Source organism: Arachis hypogaea, chromosome 14, assembly GCF_003086295.3.
Source record: "Arachis hypogaea cultivar Tifrunner chromosome 14, arahy.Tifrunner.gnm2.J5K5, whole genome shotgun sequence".
NCBI lineage: Eukaryota > Viridiplantae > Streptophyta > Magnoliopsida > Fabales > Fabaceae > Arachis > Arachis hypogaea.
The window spans coordinates 46,019,595-46,036,979 of record NC_092049.1 but is presented as its reverse complement, the minus strand read 5'-3'; the positions used below and the strand labels follow the sequence as shown (position 1 = coordinate 46,036,979).

Here is a 17,385-nt window from a genome sequence, read left to right as displayed (position 1 = left end):
TTGGAGACATTATCCTTGGGTAGTTCCATTTCTTCCTTAATGAAGCCTATTCCAGAAAAATGTGGTGACCCTGGACCGTGATTGGTGTCTTGTCGTATTGGTGAACGTATTTTTCACGACTGTATGTGTAATCTAGGGGCTTGCGTAAGCATAATGACACCTTCTATTTTTGTGCGGTTGAACTTAGCTCCATTGAAGAGGTCAGCGGCCAAATTTGCCTTAGCTGACAAGAGTGTAATTACCATTGTGGGAATAGCGGAAGACCTACTTGTAGCGATCAAGGACTTGGTATTTCCAGTTGACTTCTATATCCTTGAGATGCCTCTAACAGAGAACAGAAGCACTTCCTCCATTCTACTTGGTAGACCCTTCTAATGCGAGCAAATTCATCGGTTGAGAATTACTTCTCGGTAAAGGAAAAATAACCTCGTTGCAAGTATAGTTCTCAACCAACAAGTAATGCTCGATCAAAGTTTACAATTTCTAATCTAAACCGAGGGTAGTTAAACCTCGAGTCGTTCTCCCTAGGAATGCAAATGAAATGTTACTTCTTCCAGTTGTGAAGAGGGCAAAAAGGGGTTTTGTGCAATTAAAGAACGAAAGATTAAAAGAACTAAGCAATGATCAAAATTGGAAAGTAATGCAAGCAACAAGGAAAATGAGATCAAAACTAGTGAAATGCAATAAAAGAAAGCCTTGAATTGGGAGTGAGTATCCAAGGAATCCTATCATGGCCATAACCACAACTATGGTAATTATCATGAGTCAATCTCGCCTAGTCAACCCCAACCATCGAGGAGTAAGTCAAGCAAGCATAATTGACCTTAATCCATAAGTCTTAACTAACTTACCAAACTAGTTGATAAAAGGCTAGCGTCAATGGAAACAAGAGCCAACTAACTACCCAAGAATTACCACTAAATGTCGGACATTATGACTCTAGTATCCTAGGAACTCAAACCACAGGCCAAGGTGGGAAAATCTACTCAAAATCTAGAGTTGGCATTTTCACAAACACCTTGTGTGCATAAAAGTAAAACATGGAGAATTACAAAGTAAAATGGAAAACTATAACCAACTATCAACAAAACCAAACATAAACAAGCAATCAAACATAAAGGAAGCATGAAATGTAAAATTCATTAATCAAAACTTCAAGAAACACAAAATTGCAATATGAACAAAGTAACTTGAACCAAAAGGAAGTGAAAGTAAAAGTGCTTGAATTAAAGAGGAAATTAAGAATACTTACAATTAAAGAGGCAAAATCAAAGATCAAGCTTGCTATAAAATACTACAAGGAAACGGAAATTGAAAAACCTAAGAGAGCAATCTACTCTACACTACTCCTACTCCTAATTACTATGAAAACTCTCTAAAAATTGCTCCAATGCCTCCCCCCCTTTGATAAGTGGTCAATTCTCCTTCATATAGCACTTCCAAACAGCAATTCAGCCTTCCAAAATGGGCCAAGAGGCCTCCAAATTCGTGCAGCACATGCCTCATTAATGAAATCACGTGCAGGGACCTGTGCAGATGCACAGACGTGTGCGTCCATACGCACGGCTAAAAATTGACCTGTGTGTACGCACAGATGCGTGCGTATGCACACATGGAAATTTCTGCTTGTGCGCACGCACACTTTGCTATGTGTGCTTTTCTTTGTTTTCTTCATGTTTTCTCCCTTGTACATGCTTTCTTCCACTTTTGGCTATCCATTCTTGCCTCCAAGGCCTGAAATCACTCACAAACCATATCACGGCATTGAATGACATAGAAGTGGGATAAAATTGCTCTATTAAAGCACAAAATTGCATGTTTTCACATTTAAGATCAATCTAGGGATCAAACACAAAACTATGCTATTTGGGTGCTTAAGTGTGAGTTCATTTGCTAGAATCCATCCGAATTGAGTCAAAACATACCATCAAATATGGACTCATCAACTCCCCCACACTTAAACAATGGCATGTCCTCATGCTAAACTAATAAGGAGAATGATCAAGGGGGCAATCAACTTGTTAAATGCAACTACCTATATGCATGCAAGCATGTAAGTACCATATATCTATCTATCTATAGTATCTATATAAAATTGGTAAAAAAATAAACAATCAAATTCCTAAGCAAGTATAGACAATTAGGGCAAAGCAAAGAATGAATCCAATGCATCCAAAATCTAAAGAATTTATTCAACTCATCAAAATAAAGTAACTTGCATGAATACAAGATGAGAAGTATGGAAACATAGAATTGAGTAATTGAAACCTCATTAGGTGTGTATACACTCTAATCACTCGGTGTCTAAGGGTCAATTCACTTAAGTCTCTTCTAATCATGCTTTCAAGGAGTTGCTCTTCATCTAACAATCAACAACAAGTGATGCATGAATGCAATTATCATGAGGACTTATTGGGATTGTAATGGGGTTAGGGTAAAGGTGAGATAGATATGGCTACGTGGACTAGAATCGTTGAATCCTTGATTAGTTTAAGTATCCACATCAACCTATATCAATCAAATCAAAATAGAATGCAATCCTAACCTTCCATCAATTCTTATTCATTAACATTCATGTATGTTTATCTCATAAACATCACATATGCAATTCTTTATTCATTTGTTTACCCTTTTGGGTGACTTTGCGCCCTTTTATGATGAAGAGTGTTTTTTTTTTTTTTTTTTGAAGTGAGAATTGCATATGGTTAAGTAGTTCATACATGAATTTTCCCATTTTCCAAAGTTTTCAATGAGATACCCAAATTAAACATTTTCATTCCCTACCAATGTTTCTCAAAAGAATCTCCCACACTTAAATGAGACACACTCCTCAACCTAAGCTAATCAAGGATGCAATCCAAGGTAAATCATGGTTTTCTGCTTAAGATTGTGATGTGCTAATATCAAGAACAATGGGGTGAATAAGGCTCAAAAGGGGTTAATAATGGTAGATGCAAGGGTAAGGCTATATGGGTAAAGTGAGCTTTTATCAAAGATGGCCTCAATCATGCTCAATGCAATTCAAGACATCAATCAATGGAAATAAAGAATCAAGCAAAACCAAGATCGCAATCATAGAAGAGGTATCACACGATGAACAAAATTAGTGGTTAAAATGTGTAACCACTCAATATAGCTCAAAAACTCACAAGGTATTTGTTCTTTACTCTTCTATATTCCAAAAGAAATAATTCAAGCAAGTTTGAAAATAGTTTTCTCAATCAATTCAATAGAATTCCCTTGGCAAAATTCTTGGAAAATTTGTTATTTTTCACCAAAGTTATTTCCTATATGTATGTATGATATGATGGATGCAAAATTTTTTCAAAATTTCCTATTTCTTCTCCTAATTTTCAACAAGCAAAAAGTAACATCAACAATTAGGATCAAGATAAACTAGGCATAAGCTATTCACATCATCCAATCATAATCCATATTTATACTATATACCAAGCAATATAAAGATAAAGATGCAATATATATATATATATATATATATATATATATATATATATATATATATATATATATATATATATATATATACACACACACACACTAAAATGAAAGTGCATAAGTAAAGATGAGTAGAAGCAACTAATATATATACCAAAGTACTAAACAGCAGTGCATAAGTCAAAGTACTATAAATATCCACAAAAAGCAAAATAAAACTCAAAATAAACTAAATAGAAGTGTTCAGGAGAGAATATTTACACCCAAAAATAGAAGATCCTCCCCCACACTTAAGTCATGCACTGTCCTCAGTACTCAAAGGAATCAATCGGAGGAGTCAATCATGTGAAGCTCCACCGCCTGGTGGTGGTGGGTGGTGGTGACGCTGGTAGACAATGATGGTGCTGGATGGCTGTGTGGTGGTCTGTGCTACTGGCTGGTCAACTGCCTAGTCAGCTGTCTCAGCTCTCGCCTAGGCTACAGCTGCCGGCTCATCAACTCTAGTCTCCTCAGCTCTGTCAACTACTACCTCCTCAATCATGGGCTCCTCAGGTCTTTGCTCAGGTGGCTGCGCTACCTGGCCAGCTTCAGCTGCTGGCTCCTCAAATACAGGCTCCTCGGCCTCTGGCTCAGGTGTATCTGAAGGAGGTGGCCCAGGGTCTCTACCCTCAAACTTCGCCACTATCCACTGGAAGCGGTGAGCGTTGGGCGCTCATAGCGGTGGATGGCCTAAAGGATCTCTCGACACATCTCATATAGTGTCTGAGGTCGGGGTATGGGTGCGGGGACTGTAGGAGGTGCTGAGGGCTCTGTTGTGGCAGATGAAGGCTCATAGGTCTTCCTCTTCCTCTAAGGCAGCCCATCATAATCTCTGTAAGGCAGATATGGCTGCTTACTGATGTAGACAAACATCTGGTCTGTTGGTCGTCTCTCTACACCAGATAAGGCTGCTAATCTGGTGATAAGGGATAGAAAGAGAATGTTGAATTTTTGCTGTAGGTTCACCTTCATCATCGACTCTCTAATAAGGGGAAGAACAAAGATCCTCTTCCCCTCCAAAATAACCCATAGAAGAACTGCAACCCAGATTCTTATATGCGTGGCATGCGTGCTCGGAAGGATGTAATTGGCAATGATCTGTTGCCAGATCCTTGCCTCTGGGTTGAGGTCTGTGCACGCAATGCTCGAGGGTACAGGCTGCTCTCCCTTGCTGTATTCCCATGTAGCCTCAACCTGGCCAATCTTTTTCAGGACCTCATCCAAAAAAATTTTAGCCGTGGTCACGTCCGTCATTATTTGAGTATAGGCATCCCTAGCCGTAAGAATATTGATGCACGGAAACTTGTCTCTCAACAAATTTCCCTTTGGCAAGTATACCGAATTATCGTCAAGTAAAAACTCATAATAGAGTGAGGTCGAATCCCACAGAGATTGATTAGTCAAGCAACTTTAATTAGAAGAATGTTCTAGTTGAGCTAAGCAGGAATTGAGTTGAGGAATTGCAGAAAATTAAATAGCGGAAAAGTGAATAACAGAAACGTAAATACTGGAAATAAATGGCAGAATGTAAATGGCATAAAGTAAATTGTAGAATCTTAAATGGGAATTTGGGAAGATGAGCAGAAAAGTAAATGGCAGAAAATAAAGAGAATGGGTAAGATCAGAAATGGGGGATTCATTGGGCTTAGGAGATGTTGCATTCTCTGGATCAAGTTCATTTTCATCTCTTCCTCAATCAATGCATTCATTGATCTCCTTGGCAATCTTAAGTGATTGGATTCCAATTCCTTGGCAACCCAATCTCTCTAAGCTTGAACAATTGCCCAATTCCTTGATTTATTTGCTTATGGGAAGAGATGAAGTTTGGTCACTGATTATACCACATGCATTCCCAAATCAAAGTGTTGGTAGGATTATATGTCACTATATCCATCCAAACCCTAATTTGGTTCAGCATGAGAAAGCATTTCTAGCATGATCTCCTCATTTCTTTTCCAAGGTTCCGAGAAGATCCAACTATGGAGAGCTTCTCTTCCAAGATAGCTAACAAATTGTATGAAGAACGAAAGCTTTCTAGTAAAATCAAGAGAAAAGAAAGAAGAAGAATAATGAAAACTATTATTGATCCATCAAATTACAACAGAGCTCCCTAACCCAATGAAAAGGGGTTTAGTTGTTCATAGCTCTGGAAATGGAAAGCAAAAATGAAAAGTACATTCTAAAAATTTTTATTAGAAGTTGCAGAGAAAGTAAAATATACAGAGTGTAGTTCTCAAGTTCTAGATCACTTTTCAATTTAAAACTCCCCCTATATATACTACTCTTCAGATCTTCTAGTTAGCTCTTCAGGTCTTGGATATGGGCCTTTGATCTTCAGTTGAAGCAGTTACAGTCTCTAGTGGACTCAGCTTTGCTTGCAAAGAAAGTGTGAGTTAAGCATGATGGAAAGTTAGTTAGAACGTTAGTGGCGTTAACATTAAGTGTAAAATTGGGTTCGAGAGCGTTAGTGATGATAACTTTGTCACTAACGTTCTAAATTAGTTGATCCACGTTAACTTCAACGTTAGTGGTACTAACGTGACCACTAACGTGGCCTCTTAGTCCTTCGCAAACGTTATTGGCACTCACCTTTACCAATAACGTTGCTCTTTGTCCCTTTCTTTCACGTTAATGGTCCACGTTAGTGTAACTAATGTGGCCCTTAACGTGGGCATGCTCAAGCGTCGAGAGAGTTAGTGACAATCACCTTTGTCACTAACGTTTCAAAGTGCCCCTCTTTCCCACGTTAGTTCTCCACGTTAGTGTAACTAACGTGGCCACTAACGTGGGTATGCTTGCCATCTCCAACGTTAGTGACAAAGGTGAGTGTCACTAACGTTGGCCTATCATTCCTTGCTCTACGTTACCCTTCACGTTAGTAGTCTTAACGTGACCACTAACGTAGGCAATCTAAGCTTGGCCTAGCGTTAGTGACAAAGGTGAGTGTCACTAATGCTTGCGACCTCCTCTTTACTCCACGTTAGAGTCCACGTTAATTGGATTAACGTGGCTCTTAACGTGGCTTAGTGTGGCGTTAGTGGTGTTCACTTTCACCACTAACGTTGGAGCTCCCCTTTCTTCCACATTAGTTCCCACGTTAGTGTAACTAATGTGGCAAATAACGTGGGCTATGATGGCATTCGAGGGCGTTATTGGTGGTAACTTTACCACTAACGTTGCAAGCTTGCTCCCTTTCCATGTTAGTGGTCACGTTAGTGAGACTAACGTGGCTCTTCTTTGCTTCCTTTGTCCTGAAATCAAACAAACAAGGTGCATCAAATCTTTATTTCAAGTCATGATATCATGCATCATCCATATTATCATTCAATTCATGCATAATTCTCATGAAATCATGTAAGGTTCACAATGTTTTCTTGAATCAAGATGTAAGTGTATATTTACCCAAAACTTGCTTATTTACTAAGAAAATACATGAAACTATCCTAAAAGAGTAAAGAAAAAGATTAGTGAAACTGGCCAAAATGCCCTGGCATCAAATATGCGGAATGTCCAAGAGGGTCTCTAAAGCAGTATTAGAGGTGACTAAGGTGACACCTCTCAGAAAAACAGTTTGGGCATCCCTCTTGAGGAGATTGGCATAAAATTCCTTGACCTGGTGTTCAATTACTTCCACCGGGTCAGATTTTACAAATCCCCAATGATAAAAATTTATTCTGTCAAGTATTACATCCGCATATTCGGGCAGGTTTAGCTTCCTCTCATAATGAAAGGCGCGCTTTTCTAGATTCATATATTGTTCTTGGGCCTCGGAATTAATGAAAGTGTCTGGATGGTCACTGGGAGGCACGGGTGGAGGGCGAGCCAAGGGATTGGCTTTCTCATTGCCTTTACAGCCCATCCTGAAAAAGACAAAAATAGAATACAACTCAGGGAACAGATAAAATCACAGAAAGAAGAAGGATATAATCAAATAATTCAATTAAGAGCCAGTCAGATAAATGAATACTCAATAAGGGAAAACATGCGTAAGACAGTAGAATGTTCAAAAGAGAGTGCATTTTCCCAAAATCAAGCAACCTAAGTGACAAATGAATGAGTGAATACTCACCAAGTAGGCTCCGGAAGTGGAATTCTGTACTATCTACACCTAGTTACTCATTTTTTGTAAACTTAAGTTACTAGTTTAGTATAAAAACTACATCTAGAGATTCATTTAGCAACTTATGACATTTTGCATTTCATATTGTATCTTCTACAGCATGAGTCTCTAAACCCCATAGATGGGGGTGAGGAGCTCTACTGTGTCTCAATGGATTAATGCAATTACTATTATTTTCTATTCAATCACGCTTAATTCTGTTCTAAAATACTCACTCGTACTTCAATATAGAGAATATGATGATCCGTGACACTCATCATAATTCTCAAATCTATGAACGCGTGCTTGACAACCACTCCCATTCTATCTGAGCTCAACGTAGTCATTGGGCAACAGCTTGACTGTGTATCTGATGAGCGGATAAATTATACGCTTTTTGGCATTGTTTTTACATAGTTTTCAGTATAATTTAGTTAGTTTTTAGTATATTTTTATTAGTTTTTAATTAAAATTCACATTTCTGGACTTTACTATGAGTTTGTGTGTTTTTCTATAATTTCAGGTATTTTCTGGGTGAAATTGAGGGACTTGAGCAAAAATCAGATTCAGAGGTTGAAAAAGGACTGCAGATGCAGTTGGATTCTGACCTCTTTGCACTCAAAGTGGATTTTCTGGAGCTACAGAACTCTAAATGGCGCGCTCTGAATTGCGTTGGAAAGTAGACATCCAGGGCTTTCCAGCAATATATAATAGTCCATACTTTGGTTAAGGATAAATGACATAAACTGGCATTGAACGCCAGTTCCATGCTGCATTCTGGAGTCAAATGCCAGAAACAGGTTGCAAAGTGGAGTTAAACGCCAGAAACAGGTTACAAACTGGCGTTCAACTCCAAGAAAGACCTCTACACGTGTAAAGCTCAATGCTCAGTCCAAGCACACACCAAGTGGGCCCCGAAAATGGATTTCTGCATCATTTACTCATTTCTGTAAACCCTAGTAACTAGTTTAGTATAAATAGGACTTTTTACTATCTTTGGATCAGATCTTTGATTAGTTTTATGCTATCTTAGAATTTCATGGGGGCTGGCCATTCGGCCATGCCTGGACCATTATCACTTATGTATCTTCAACGGTAGAGTTTCTACACTCCATAGATTAAGGTGTGGAGCTCTGCTGTTCCTTATGGATTAATACAAAGTACTACTGTTTTTAAGGTGTGGAGCTCTGCTTATTCCTTCTCCAAGATATCCATTCGCACCCAAGAACATGATGAATGTGATGATTATGTGACGCTCATCATCATTCTCACCTATGAACACGTGCCTGACAAACACTTCCGTTCTACATGCAAACAAGCTAGAATGAGTATCTCTTAGATATCTAATACAGAGGATGGAGTCCGAGATATTAGAATCTTCATGGTATAAGTTAGAACCCATGGATGGCCATTCTTGAGATCCCGAAAGTCTAAACCTTGTCTGTGGTATTCCGAGTAGGATCTGGGAAGGGATGGCTGTGACGAGCTTCAAACTCGCGAGTGCTGGGCGTAGTGACAGACGCAAAAGGATAGTAAATCCTATTCCAGTATGATCGAGAACCGCCAAATGATTAGCCATGAGTGACAGCGCATTGGACCATTTTCACAGAGAGGATGGGATGTAGCCATTGACAACAGTGATGCCCTACATAAAGCTTGCCATGGAAAGGAGTAGGAATGGTTGGATGAAGACAGCAGGAAAGCAGAGGTTCAGAGGAACAAAAGCATCTCCATACGCTTATCTAAAATTCTCACTAATGAATTACATAAGTATCTCTATCCTAGTTTATATTTTATTTATCTTTTAATTATTAAAACTCTATATACATTTGAATCCGCCTGACTGAGATTTATAAGGTGACCATAGCTTGCTTCAAGCCGACAATCTCCGTGGGATCGACCCTTACTCACGTAAGGTTTATTACTTGGACGACCCAGTGCACTTGCTGGTCAGCTGTGCAAAGTTGTGACAAAGAATTAAGATTATGAACGTGCGTATAATGTTTTCAGCACCGTTGCCAAGGAATGGAACGGTCACGATTTCTGCGCACCAAGTTTTTGGCGCCGTTGCCGGGGATTGTTCGAGTTTGGACAACTGACGGTTCATCTTGTTGCTCAGATTATGTAACTTTATTTTAATTTTAACCTTTTTGTTTTTATTATTCTTATTTTTGAAAAAAATCAAAAAATATTTTCTTTTTCGTTTTTCCCAATTAATTTTCGAAAAATTAAAAAAAATTATAAAATCATAAAATCAAAAATAATTTTTGATGTTTCTTGCCTGAATCTTGTGTCAGTTTTTAAGTTTGGTGTCAATTGCATGTTTATCTCTCTCTTGCATTTTTCATTCTTCATGATCTTCAAGTTGTTCTTGGTAAGTCTTCTTGTTTGATCTTTAAAATTTCTTGTTTTGTGTCTTTTCTTGTTTTTCATATGCATTCTTGAATTATTAGTGTCTAAATATTAAAAATTTCTAGGTTTGGTGTCTTGCATGTTTTCTTTTATTGAAAATTTTTCAAAAATACATACTTGATGTTCATCATGATCTTCAAAGTGTTCTTGGTGTTCATCTTTGCATTCAAAGTGTTCTTGCCTGTTTTCTTTGTTTTGATTCATAATTTTTATGTTTTGAGTCTTTTTGATGTTTTTCTCTCTCATCATTAAAAATTAAAAAATCAAAAAAATATCTTTCCCTTTTTCTTCTCATCAAATTTGAAAATTTGAGTTGACTTTTTCAAAAAATTTTAAAATCTAGTTGTTTCTTATGAGTCAAATCAAAATTTTAATTTAAAAATTCTATCTTTTTCAAATCTTTTTCAAAAATCAAATCTTTTTCAATTTTTCCTTCATATTTTCGAAAACTTTATGATTGATTTTCAAAAATCTTTTTCTTATTTTGTTTCATAATTTCAAAATCTTTACTAACAATTAATGTGATTGATACAAAAAATTTTCAAGTTGTTACTTGCCTATTAAGAAAGGTTCAATCTTTAAATTGTAAAATCATATCTTCAAGTTTCTTGTTAGTCAAGTAATCAACTTTGATTTCAAAAATAAAATCTTTTTAAATTTCTTTTTCGAATCTTTTTCAAAATAAATGTCAATCACATCTTTTTCAAAATCAATTTCAAAATCGTTTCCAACTTCCTTTCTAACTTCTTATCTTTTCAAAAATTGATTTTCAAATCTTTTTCAATTAACTACTTGACTTTTTGTTTGATTTTAAAAGTCTACTATTTCAATCATATATTTTTCAAAACTACCTAACTAATTCTATCTTTTATTTTCGAAAATCACCTTCCTCTTTTTCAAAATTCCTTTTTAAATTAACTAATTGTTTTAAACTTTAATTTAATTTAATTTAATTTTTCTTTTTTTTATTTTCAAATTTTCACTTTAATTTTAAATTAAAAATAAAAATATTTTTATTTTAATTTGTTTAATTTTCGAAATTCTCTCATCTCTCATCCCCTTCTGTTTATTTATTCATCTACTAACACCACTCTTTCACCCAAGAATTCGAACTCATTCCTCACCCTTGTGTTTGGATTCTCCTTCTTCTATTCATATCTTCTTCTACTCACATAAAGGAATCTCTATACTGTGACATAGAGGATTCCATATTTTCTGTTCTCTTCTTTTTCATATGAGTAGGAACAAGGATAAGAACATTCTTGTTGAAGCTGATCCTGAACCTGAAAGGACTCTGAAGAGGAAGCTAAGGGAAGCCAAAGCACAACTCTCTGGAGAAAATCTGACAGAAATTTTCGAAAAAGGAGAAAACATGGCCGAAAATAATAACAATGCAAGGAAGATGCTTGGTGACTTTACTGCACGAAATTCCAATTTACATGGAAGAAGCATCTCAATCCCTGCCATTGGAGCAAACAATTTTGAGCTAAAACCTCAATTAGTTTCTCTGATGCAACAGAACTGCAAGTTTCATGGACTTCCATCTGAAGATCCTTTTCAGTTCTTAACTGAATTTTTGTAGATATGTGATACTGTTAAGACCAATGGGGTTAATCCCGAGGTCTACAGGCTTATGCTTTTCCCATTTGCTGTAAGAGACAGAGCTAGAATATGGTTGGACTCTTAACCTAAGGATAGCCTGAACTCTTGGGATAAGCTGGTCACGGCTTTCTTAGCCAAGTTCTTTCCTCCTCAAAAGCTTAGCAAGCTTAGAGTGGATGTTCAAACCTTCAGACAGAAAGAAGGTGAATCCCTCTATGAAGCTTTGGAGAGATACAAGGAACTAACCAAAAAGTGTCCTTCTGACATGCTTTCAGAATGGACCATCCTGGATATATTCTATGATGGTCTGTCTGAGCTATCAAAGATGTCACTGGACCATTCTGCAGATGGATCTATTCACCTAAAGAAAACGCCTGCAGAAGCTCAAGAACTGATTGACATGGTTGCAAATAACCAGTTTATGTACACTTCTGAAAGGAATCCTGTGAGTAATGGGACGCCTATGAGGAAGGGAGTTCTTGAAATTGATACTCTGAATGCCATATTGGCTCAGAATAAAATATTGACTCAGCAAGTCAATATAATCTCTCAGAGTCTGAATGGATTAAAGGAATCATCCAACAGTACTAAAGAGGCATCTTCTGAAGAAGAAGCTTATGATCCTGAGAACCCTGCAATAGCAGAGGTGAATTACATGGGTGAACCTTATGGAAACACCTATAATCCCTCATGGAGAAATCATCCAAATTTCCCATAGAAGGATCAACAAAAGCCTCAACAAGGCTTTAACAATGGTGGAAGAAACAGGTTTAGCAATAGCAAGCCTTTTCCATCATCCACTCAGCAACAGACAGAGAATTCTGAGCAGAATCCATCTAGCTTAGCAAATATAGTCTCTGATCTATCTAAGGCCACTTTAAGTTTCATGAATGAAACAAGGTCCTCTATCCGAAATTTAGAGGCACAAGTGGGCCAGCTGAGTAAAAGGGTTACTGAAACTCCTCCAAGTACTCTCCCAAGCAATACAGAAGAAAACCCAAAAGGAGAGTGCAAGGCCATTGAATTGACCATCATGGCCGAACCTACAAGGGAGGAGGAAGACGTGAATCCTAGTGAGGAAGACCTCCTGGGACGTGCAGTGATCAATAAGGAGTTTTCCTCTAAGGAACCAAAGGAATCTGAGACTCATCTAGAGACCATAGAGATTCCATTGAACCTCCTTATGCCATTCATGAGCTCTGATGAGTATTCTTCTTCTGAAGAGAATGAAGATGTCACTGAAGAGCAAGTTGCCAAGTAGCTTGGTGTAATCATGAAGCTGAATGCCAAATTATTTGGTAATGAGACTTGGGAAGATGAACCTCCCTTGCTCATCAATGAACTGAGTGATCTGGATCAACTGACATTGCCTCAGAAGAAACAGGATCCTGGAAAGTTCTTAATACCTTGCACCATAGGCACCATGGCCTTTGAGAAGGCTCTATGTGACCTTGGATCAGGGATAAACCTCATGCCACTCTCTGTAATGGAGAAACTGGGAATCTTTGAGGTACAGGCTGCCAAATTCTCATTAGAGATAGCAGACAAATCCATGAAACAGGCTTATGGACTAGCAGAGGACGTGCTAGTAAAGGTTGAAGGCCTTTACATCCCTGCTGATTTCATAATCTTGGATACTGGGAAGGATGAGGATGAATCCATCATCCTTGGAAGACCCTTCCTAGCCACAGCAAGAGCTGTGATTGATGTGGACAGAGGAGAATTGATCCTACAACTGAATGAGGACAACCTTGTGTTTAAAACTCAAGGATCTCCTTCTGTAACCATAGAGAGGAAGCATGAAAAGCTTCTCTCACTGCATAATCAACCAGAGCCCCCACAGTCAAACTATAAGTTTGGTGTTGGGAGGCCACAACCAAACTCTAAGTTTGGTGTTGAACCCCCACATTCAAACTCTAAGTTTGGTATTGGGAGGTTCCAACCTTGCTCTGATTATCTGTGAGGCTCCATGAGAGCTCACTGTCAAGCTATTGACATTAAAGAAGCGCTTGTTGGGAGGCAACCCAATGTTATTTAATAAATTTTATTTTATTTTCTCTTTATTATTTTGTGTTTTATTAGGTTGATGATCATGTGAAGTCACAAAAACTACTGAAAAATCAAAAATAGAATGAAAAACAACATTGAAAACAGCACACCTGGGAGGAAGAGCTTACTGACGTTTAAACGCCAGTAAGGAGCATCTGGCTGGCGTTTAACGCCAGAATAGAGCATGAAACTGGCGTTAAATGCCAGAAACAAGCAGCAGTCTGGCATTTAAATGCCAGGATTGCACCCAGAGGAAAGTTGGCGTTAAACACCAGAAACAAGCATCAGACTGGCATTTAACGCCAGAAACATGCACCATACTGGCGTTCAATGCCAGAAACATGATATAGACTGGCGTTGAACGCCCAAAACAAGCAAGGAAGTGGCATTTAACGCCAGCAACATGCTGCAGTCTGGCATTAAATGCCAGGATTGCATATATAGGGCATTTTACACGCCTAATTGAGGCAGGGATGTTAAGTCCTTGGCTCCACTTGATCTGTGGACCCCACAGGATTCCCTCAGGATCTGCGGACCCCACAGGATCCCCACCTACTCTTCTTCTCTCCTCTTCCCACCTTTTCATAACTCTCCTCCCCAAATACCCCTCACCAATCAACTCAATCACTCTTTCCCATCACTCCCTCACCATTCACATCCATCTTCTCTTCCCCGTAAACCCCACCTACCTTCAAATTCAAAATATTTTCCCTCCCAAACCCAACCCTAAATGGCCGAACCTAAACCCCTCCCCACTCCTATATAAACCCCTCATTCCATCTTCATTTTCACACAACAAAACCCTTTATTCTTCCCCTTGGCCGAAACCATCTCCCTGATGCGCATAAACTTGTTATGCTACGATTTAGGAAATTGCACGATCGGCAAAATTCCTTCCGGCAAGTGCACCGGTTATCCTCAAGTAAAAACTCACAATAGAGTGAGGTCGAATCCCACAAGGATTGGTTGAGTGAGCAATTCGGATTAGAAGTATGTTCTAGTTGAGCGGAATCAAAATTTAGATGAGAATTGCGGAATGTAAAATTGCATTAATTAAAGAGCGAGAAGCTAAATTGCTGAAATTGAAAGGGATGGGGTGATTGCATGAATTTAATTGCAGAATGTAAAGAGAAAGTGGTAGATCAGAAATGGGGAATTCATTGGGTGTTAGGAGATATTGAGATCTCCGAATCAAAACATTTTTATTCCTTCCTCAACCAATGCATTCATTGAATTTTGCTTGGCAATCTTATATGATTGGATCCCAATCCCTTGGCTCACCAATTCTCTCTAAAAATGAACAAATTCCCAATCCCTTGGTTTAAATGTTCATAAGAAGAGAAGATGCTCGATCACTGATTATACCACACAGTTTCATGAACCACAATTTGGTAGGATTACATGTCACAATATCCATCCAAACCCCAATCCAATTCACTGTGAGAAAGCTTCTCTAGCATGAATCCTCCATTCCTTTCCCAAGGTTCCGAAGGATTCCAATTATGGGTAGTTTCTTTCCCAAGACAACTACCCAATGGAATTAGATCGAGAAGCTTTCTAACAAAATTCAAGAGAAAAGATTGAAGAAGAAGATAAAGCTATTATTGATTCATTGAATTACAATAGAGCTCCCTAACCCAATGAAAGGGGTTTAGTGAGTCATAGCTCTGAATTCAATTACAAAACTAAAAGAAAATGATCCCAAGTTCTCTGTGTGTAAAAAAACTTCCCCCTCAGGGGCTGGATTCCCCCTCAATCCCCCCGTTTTAAATGCAGAAACTAAGGCCTTTAAATAGGCTCCCTAAATTACAAAATGAAAATGAAATTCAAAGCAAATTACAATCAAATGAAAATAAACTATTCTAGATGATTCTTGTGGCCTTGATTTGGTGTTGTTGATGGGCCTTGCTTGCTTGAAGGGTAGAGTGACATAATTGATCCAAAAAGGATAATGATCCATTAAACTACACTCAAACGTTGCACCCCCCTTTCTTGAGTCGTCACTTTGTTCTCTTGTCAACCTTGCCAATTTGATGCCAAATATAGACTATTATACCTCGTTGGAAAGCTATGGATGTCAGCTTTCTAACGCAACTGGAAGCACCTCAATTGGATCTCTATAGCTCAAGTTATGCTTGATTGAAGGTGACAAGGTTGCTGGTTGGTTTGACAGCGTTTAAGCCAACGTTTAAGTCACTTAAACGTGCTCGAAAATGCCAATTTTGGGAGCTCAGTTGCATTATCCACCCCATACTTCTATATATCGTTGGAAAGCTCTGGATGTCTACTTTCTAATGCAACTGGAAGCGCATCATTTGGAGTTCTACAACTCGAGTTATACTCCATGGAAGGTGAAGAGGTCAGCTGGCCTGATTGCATGTTGGTACTATGCTCTTCTATGCACATTACGGGGCTGTTTTCTCCCTCAATTTTTAGTATCCACCATGCATGCCATATATGCTTGGAAAGATCTAGATGTCTTCTTTCCAATGCATTTTGAATCACCTCATTTGGAGTTTTGTAGCTCAAGTTATTTATGTTTGAAGAAGGCATGGTCAAGCTGTTCCATATAACACGTTTAAGCTCCAGTTTAAGCTTAAACTGGAGCTTAAACGCTGGCACTCCCTGGAGGCACAAGCTCGAGCACATTTAAGCTTCAGTTTAAGGTTAAACTGAAGCTTAAACGTGGAAATGGAAGAAGGCAACCCTGGAGTGTGGAATTGTCGAACACGTTTAAGCTTCAGTTTAAGGTTAAACTGAAGCTTAAACGTGGAAATGGAGGAAAGCCATCCTGGTTCATTTCTCAATTCTGGCGTTTAACCTCCAGTTTAAGGTTAAACTGGAGGTTAAACGTGGAAATGCTTCCTTGGTGAAATTCTCATTCTGGCGTTTAACTTCCAGTTTAAGGTTAAACTGGAGGTTAAACGCCAGTTCCAGCATTTCTTAGCCTTCATGATTCTGGCGTTTAAGCTCCAGTTTAGGCTTAAACTGGATCTTAAACTCCACATGTGATATTCAAGCTTCCTTTATTGATTTTGTTGCTTCCTTGCCTAGCCTCTTCTTCCCTGAAATCATCCAAACAATTGCATCAAAGTCTTGCAAAAATTCATGAGAATTCTTCCATTCATAGCTTTCAAGGAATATAACTAAAAACTCATGGAATTTGCATCAAAATCTTCATGTTGAATGATTTAAGACAAGCATGACTATTTGGCCCAAAATGATTACTTAAGGCTCTAGAAAATGCATAAAACAACTAAAAATAAAAGAAAAAGGCTAGTGAAACTAGCCTAAGATGCCTTGGCATCACACCCTCTCCTCCATTTCTCTTATTCTTCTACTTCTTTCTTTCTTCTTTTGCTCGGGGACGAGCAAACATTTTAAGTTTGGTGTGGTAAAAGCATAGCTTTTTGTTTTTCCATAACCATTTATGGCACCTAAGGCCAGAGAAACCTCTAGAAAGAGGAAAGGGAAGGCAATTGCTTCCACCTCTGAGTCATGGGAGATGGAGAGATTCATCTCAAAGGTCCATCAAGACCACTTCTATGAAGTTGTGGCCAAGAAAAAAGTGATCCCTGAGGTTCCTTTCAAGCTCAAAAGGAATGAGTATCCGGAGATCTGACTTGAAATCCAAAGAAGAGGTTGGGAAGTTCTCACCAACCCCATTCAACAAGTCGGGATCCTAATGGTTCAAGAGTTCTATGCAAACGCATGGATCACAAGGAACC

At 38.3% G+C, this 17,385-nt stretch overlaps 1 non-coding gene across 1 annotated transcript; it reads right to left on the bottom strand.

Annotated features, from left to right (window-relative positions):
* Positions 1-11,771: 11,771 nt before the first annotated feature.
* On the bottom strand, positions 11,772-11,879 carry LOC112746693 (small nucleolar RNA R71). Its single transcript, XR_003174563.1, has one exon. It is a non-coding gene; the product is annotated as a small nucleolar RNA R71 (small nucleolar RNA).
* Between the last annotated feature and the right edge of the window lie 5,506 nt (positions 11,880-17,385).